General features: G+C 42.9%; 2 non-coding genes across 2 annotated transcripts; both read left to right on the top strand.

Annotated features, from left to right (window-relative positions):
- The first annotated feature begins 1,704 nt into the window (after positions 1-1,704).
- Positions 1,705-1,811, top strand: LOC120253757. Its single transcript, XR_005534402.1, has one exon. It is a non-coding gene; the product is annotated as a small nucleolar RNA R71 (small nucleolar RNA).
- Positions 1,812-5,565: 3,754 nt separating this feature from the next.
- LOC120253756 lies at positions 5,566-5,672 on the top strand. The gene has a single exon (XR_005534401.1). It is a non-coding gene; the product is annotated as a small nucleolar RNA R71 (small nucleolar RNA).
- The last annotated feature ends 1,546 nt before the right edge of the window (positions 5,673-7,218 follow it).

The raw sequence follows: 7,218 nt of genomic DNA, 5'->3' as shown, positions 1-7,218 counted from the left end.
TAAATGTTTCCTCTCCATTCGAACCAAGCATCATTACTTCTTCATTGCTCTCCTCTTGGTCGAACAAACCTTCAAAGGATCCGGGTTGAACATTTCCTGTATATATTCATCAACAATCTCATCAGTAGTGTCTAGAAAATACAAAGTGTCATCAAAATCGAGAGAATGCCGCATGGCTTCAGCAAGGCGGTAAGTGAGCTTATCGTCTCTGAATCTCAATGTGAGCTCTCCGCCGTCCATGTCAATCAATGCTTTGGAAGTCCGCAAGAACGGTCTCTCAAGTATCAAGGGTACATCTGCATCCTCATCGACATCTAGCACTACGAAGTCAACCGAAAAAATATACTTGTCCACCTTGACAAGCACGTCTTCAATGATGCCTCTCGAATGCCGTACCGTTCGGTCCGCCAATTATAAAGTCATTGGAGTAGGCCTAGGCTCACCCAAGCCTAGCTTTTGGAAGAAAGTATATGGCATGACGTTGATACTTGCCCCTGAATCCGCCAATGCCATTTCCTCACCTAAGTTGCCAATGTTACACGGAATAATGAAGCTTCTCCGGTCCTTCTTCTTGTTCGACATGTTCTTTTGCAACACCGCCGAGCATGAAGCATCAAGCACCACTGAAGCACTCTCCTCTAATTTCCTCTTATTGGTCAATAGCTCTTTTAGGAACTTCTCATACTTAGGCATTTGAGCCAAAGCCTCAACAAAAGGAATGTAGATGTGGAGTTGCTTGAACAAACTCAAGAACTTCTTATACTACTCATCCCCTTGGTCATTCTTCAATCTAGAGGGATAAGGGATTCTTGGCTTGAAAAGTGGGGGTGGCACCTCTTTCTCTTTGTTTGCTCCCTCCTCAACCTCTATAACCTCGGGTGCGTGTTCTTTCGGCTTCTCACTCGGAAGCCTCCCTTCAACCTCACGACCGCTTCTCAAAGCGATCGCCTTCACATGTTCTCTCGGGTTGGTTTCCGTGTTGCTTGGTAAACTCCCATGTGGCCTTTTGGAAAGAGATTTCACAATTTGCCAAACTTGATTTTCAAGATTGTGCAAGGAGGCGGTGTGATTGCGAAGTGTAGCCTCGACTGATTCAAACCTTGTATTTATCGATTGAACAAATCTATCCAAGTGCTTCTCCAAATCCGTCATTCGGGTTTCCAAGCCTGAAATTCTGTTTTCCACTTGAGGGGCTTCTTGTTGTTGTTGGAACCCCGATGGCCCCATTGTCTTCTGTGGTCCTTGATTACTCCATGAAAAGTTGGGATGATTCTTCCAACCTGAATTGTAGGTGTTGTTGTATGGATTCCCTTGAGGTCTCATTCCATTACCTACAAAGTCAGCATTCTCAACTGAAAAAAAATCACCAATGATGATTGGCCAATCGGAGGGAGCATGTCTTTCACCACAACCGGTGCAATTGGTCACGGCTGCAACTCTATTCGAAGCTATAAGATCTAGCTTCTTACTCAAACTCTCCACTTGGGCCGCCAATGAAGTTACCGCATCAATTTCATGGAGACCGGCCACCTTTTTCTTTTCCCTAGCGTTACACTGGTAGCTATTTAACCCCATTTCCTCAATCAATTGACGAGCCTCGTCGGGGGTTTTGCTACCTAAGGTACCTCCTGCCGCCGCATCCAAGAGTTGCCTTGTACTCGGGTTCAAACCATTGTAGAAGGTTTGAACAATCATCACTCCGGGAATCTGTGTTGCGGACACTTACGCAGGAGTTCCTTGAACCTTTCCCATGTCTCAAATAGAGACTCCAATTCCAACTGCATAAAGGATAAGATCTCATTCCTAAGCTTTGCTGATTTTCCGGGAGGGAAATAACGGGCTAGAAAAGCTTCTACCATCTCCTCCCATGTAGTGATTGATGCCCTAGGTAATGAGTGTAGCCACCACTTTGCTTTCCCCTTTAAGGAAAATGGGAAGGCTCTCAATTTGATGGCATCATCCATCACACCATTTATCTTCAGCATGTCACACACCTCGAGGAAGGTTTCTATGTGACTGTTTGGATCCTCATCGGCCAAACTGTTGAATTGTGCGGACTGCTGCAGCATATGGATGAATGCCGGCTTTAGCTCAAAATTCTGAGCTATAATTGGGGAACGCACAATACTCGATTGTGTCCCCAACACTCAAGGTCTGCCATAATCGGATAGTGTTCGTTGTTGCTCATTTTGTTCTGCCATGTTATCAGATCCTTCTACTTCCAAATCAGTTGGATTATGCTGTTCTTGTACAGGTTCTTTCCCTTTCCTTCGAAGCGTACGTTCAAGCTCAGGGTCTCCTTCAATCAATATTGATGGATTCCCTCGGGTCATAATATGGAGCTGCACCAAAAGTAAAGAAAAAGAAAATCAGAACAATGATAGAATAAGAAGATATGAAATAGAATGTGTGGTGAAATAGCTAAAAAACAAAGTGCAGAGTATCTCTAAATGTCTATTCCAGGCAATGGCGCCAAAAACTTGACAAGATCCCCTTGCTTATATCCCGCAAGTGCACGGGTTTGTCGAAGTAATAATCCCGCATGAGCGTGGTTGAATCCATAGGGAGTAGGGAGTAAAGACACTTAATTCGATTCTTAGCTATGTGGAGTATCAGCAATGATAAGTGTGGTAATGATTCAATTCTCAGAAATTAAAAGCAACAAGTAAGAGAGCAAAAGTAAGGAGGAGGCAAGGCAATCAATAAAGATGGGGTACTCGGATGATGCTTCACCTAGGATAATCGCTTCAAGTGCAAGAACTCTCTATTATGCTTCCTAATCAATGCAATGGTGAGTCATGGAAATCCTTACATACGTAGTCCCAAATCTAAGGTTAACTATGCCTAACTCTATACACGTCCCGGAGGAGAAATCGAATAATCTCAACACCTCGCACTCGCATAGAGTTACAATGGGCTCTAGGGATTCCATGTGATAAATCTCTTCCTTGATTTAGACCTAACCCTTTGGTCCAGGCGGAAGGTCCCTAGCCACAATTAAGCCCTAGATACTAAGATCACCTCAACGCTTCACTCCATTGCACGCGCAACTAGGCCCCGGCGGAGGTTCATCCCTTAGACCATTCACCCTATTTTGGCCGCAAAGAACTCGAGAAATGGAGGTAGAATCTACCACGTCGGAGGGGAAAGGGGACGCTCCTGTATCTCTCGACTCACCCTCTCAACCCTCTCCAACCTAGCTTTGTCTAACACTCGTGGTGTGTCACTCACTGACAAGGTTACCAACAAGAACTCTCAACCCTAGTGTCACTCTAGGGGAAATGTTCATACAATCAAGCATTCAAAGGTTGGAACTCACAATAAACATTAATTTATTGAAAGCATAATAAAGAAGTTCAATGAAACGAATACATCCTAGGGTTCACAATCACCCAAGTACCCACTAGTGGTTTAGCTCTGCATGGAGCTAAGTACAATCAAAGAAATAGAATTTAAAGCAATGAATCCATAAAGAAACCCCCTCGATGGTCAGTGTCGATGGTCTTGTGGAAAGTTCTCTACTCGTCGTCCAAGGATTCCTTCGTCCGGTATAGGATACGCCTCGATCGAAGCTCCCCTACCGACCTTCTTCCTAATGGAATCATGATGACGGAGCCGTAGAACCTCTCCAAAACATTGGCCAATACCCCTTGAAACCCTAGCCGAAGCCCTCTCGCAAGTTGGGGAAAAGATGGAGAAAAGAATACCAAAATCGGGGCTGACTCAGCTTTAAATAGGGCTGGAATCGGGCGACTGCACGGGCGTGTACAGTACCCGCGCCCGTGCAGAATTTCCACACGGGCTGGATAATTTCCACACGCCGTGTGGATTCTCTGTTTCTCTGATTTCTCGGCTGGTTGTGAACAATGCTGCTACAGTAATTTCTCTAGTGTTGCTACAGTTCTCTGCTGCAGTCTTCGACCTGAATAACTTCCCAATTCCATACTTTCATCGGGGTAACGCAAACGGGCACACATTCACGTCGTGAATTACTTGCTTCTTCAATGATGTACATGTTAGCGGGGCTCTTGTTCTTATATGCATAAGTCAGAATGCTTGAGCGTGACTGCCTTTGTGCCCCTCCAAATAGATGTGCTCACTCGAATGCGAGGAGGTTGGCACACACTCTAGCATCTCACACCTGTCCTATGTCTTCGCGTTTGAACCTTAGCAAGATCTCCTCCAAAATAGGTGCATTATAATCCATATTGGCCTATTTCCTTCATACTCGGCTTCACAGCCCTACCTGCGTAAAAGTAACATAAAAACACACATATTAATGTAAAAACCTGAGAAAAGTAATGCTCAACATAAGAAATGAACGCTTCGCATTCATATCGCAGAAGCACTTATCAATGCTAGACCTTGAGTATGCCAATGCCTTTTCTTCACCCATGAAACCAATGTTGCATAGAATGATAAAGCTTCTAAGGTCCTTCTTCTTGTTTGGCATATTCTTTTGCAACACCACCGAACATGAAGCATATAGAATCACAGATGCACTCTCCTCAGAGTTTTTCTTGTTGGTCAAGAGGTCCTTGAGAAACTTTACATAATGAGGCATTTGAGACAATGCCTCCACAAATGGAATGTTGATGTGCTACTGCTTGAATAAACCAAGAACTTCTTATTTTGCTCATCATTTTGGTCATTCTTTAATCTTGAAGGATAAGGGATTCTTAGCTTGTAAGGTGGTGATGCCACCTCTTTTCCTTTTGTTCTCTCCTCAACCTCCACGACCTCATCAACATCGGTCTTCTCACCCGGAAACCTACCCTAAACTTCACTATGACTTCTTAAAGTGATCACCTTCACATGTTCCCTCAGATTGGTTTCGGTGTTACTAGGCAAGCTTCCTTGAGGTCTCTTCGATAATGACTTTACAATTTTCCCCAATTGATTCTCTAAATTATGCAATGATGCGGTGTGGTTGCGAAGTGTAGCTTCAACCGATTGAAATCTTGTATCAAATGATTGAATGAACTTGGTTAAAGCCTTCTCTAAATTAGTCATCTGGTTTTCCAACCCTGAAACTCGGTTCTCCATATTCGGGGCTTATTGTTGTTATTGGAAACATGGTGGTGCCATTGTCTTCAGTTGCCCTTGATTACTCCGTAAAAGATTCAGATGGCTCCTCCAACCCAGATTGTACGTGTTGCTACATGGATTACCTTGATTTCTCATTACATTACCCACAAAGACCACTTGTTCTACCGAGGATGTGCCACCAATAGAAATCGAGTAATCAGATGGACCATATCCTCCCCCCACCCTGTGCAACTAGTCATGGCCACCACACTATTAGAAGTTAGGGTGTCTAACTTCTTGATCAATGATTCCATTTGGGCTGGCAATAAAGTAATGGCGTCAATCTCATTAAGTCAGGCTAACTTCTTTCTATCCCTTGTATTCCACTGATAACTGTTCATAGCCATTTCCTTAATGAGATGCCTGGCTTCCTCTGAGGTCTAACTCCCTATGGTACCTCCTATTGCAGCATCGAGTAACTGCTTTGTACTTGGGTTCAAACCATTATAAAAAGTCTGAATGATCATCCACTCAAGGAACCCATGCTGAAGACATTTCCGTAGGAGCTCCTTGAACCTATCCTATGTCTTAAAAAGAGACTCAAATTCCGTTTGCACAAAGGAAGAAATTTTATTCCTAAGGTTCACAGATTTTCCAGGAGGAAAAATTGGGTGAGAAAAGGTTCTACCATCTTCTCCGAAGTAGTAATCAATGCTCGAGAAAATGAATGTAGCCACTGCTTTGCTCTCCCCTTTAAGGAAAATGGAAACGCCCTCAATTTGATAGCATTATCTGTAACTCCATTAATCTTAAGCATGTCGCACATTTTTTAGAAGTTCTCTATATGGTTGTTTGGATCCTCATCAGCTAAACCATTAAACTGTACTGACTACTCTAACATTTGGATGAATGCTAGTTTGAGCTCAAAAACCTGAGCTGTAATCGGTGGCCGCAAAATGCTAGATTGTGTGCTAAGAACCGCGAGTCTGGCATAATCGAACAGTGTCCTCTGCTGCTCATTCTATTCTACCATATTTGAACCTTCACCTTCTACCTCACCTTGATTTGTCTGTTCTTGTATAGGTTCTTGACCCATTCTACGAAGTGTTCATTCAAGTTCAGGATCACCTTCAACCAATGTCGAAGGGTTCCCTCAGGTCATAACCTAGAGCTGCAACCGAAAAAAGAAAAATAAATAAAAATGATGGAAGAATAAGAAAGTGTGAAATACAATAAATTGTGAATAGCTAAAATAGCAAAGTGTAAAGTGTTTCTAAAACGCATACTCCATGGCAACGGTGCAAAAAACTTGGCAATGCCATTTTGTGTGTGTACCGCAACTGTAAGGGCCTTTCGAAGTAATAATACCCCGGTGAGTGGGTAGTCGAATCCACAGGGAATACTGATTAGAAACACAAAGATTGCTATTTAACTAGAATGAAAATGAATTAATAGTGATGTGAATAAGAATCAATGCAAACAGAAATAAGAAAATTAGAAGAAGGCACAAATAAAAGATAGGAGAGGCAATCAATGATAAATGGGGCACCCGGACATTGCATAGCCTAGAACTATTGCTTCAAATGCAAGGCCAATCATTATCTTTCCTAACTAATGTTGAATGAGTCATGGAGATCCATAAACACATTGCCCCAAAACTAAAGGTTAACCATGACTAACCCTACACTATGCTCTGGTGGAGAAATCTCTCAGTCTCGACACCTCACACTGTGTTAGGTTGCTTTAGACTCTAGAGATTCCAAGTGATAAACCCTATTCCCTAAAATAGATCTAACCCTTTAGTCCAGGCGAAAGGCCCCTAGTCACAATTAAGCCCCAAATCCTACGGATTACATCAACACTTAACTCTGTTGCTTGCGCAACTAAGTTCCAGTTGAGTTCTTCTCTTAGCACTTCACTCTATTATGATTGCAAAGAACTCTTGGAATATGAAGGTAGGATAAATCATACTAGAGAGGAAAGGGGACGTTTCGCTATCTCTCGACTCACCCTCTCAACCCTCTCCAATCTAGCATTGTCTAACCCTCATGGTGTGTTACTCATCCACAAGGATTACCAAAATGAATTCTCAACCCTATTGTCACTCTAAGGGGAAATCAGCTCAACAAGCATTCAAGGATGGAACTCAATTAAAGACATCAATTAAAGAATCATAATAGAAAGGTCAAA

This window comes from Dioscorea cayenensis, unplaced genomic scaffold (assembly GCF_009730915.1).
Source record: "Dioscorea cayenensis subsp. rotundata cultivar TDr96_F1 unplaced genomic scaffold, TDr96_F1_v2_PseudoChromosome.rev07_lg8_w22 25.fasta BLBR01000189.1, whole genome shotgun sequence".
Taxonomy (NCBI): domain Eukaryota; kingdom Viridiplantae; phylum Streptophyta; class Magnoliopsida; order Dioscoreales; family Dioscoreaceae; genus Dioscorea; species Dioscorea cayenensis.
This window is presented reverse-complemented; position numbering and strand designations above follow the sequence as displayed.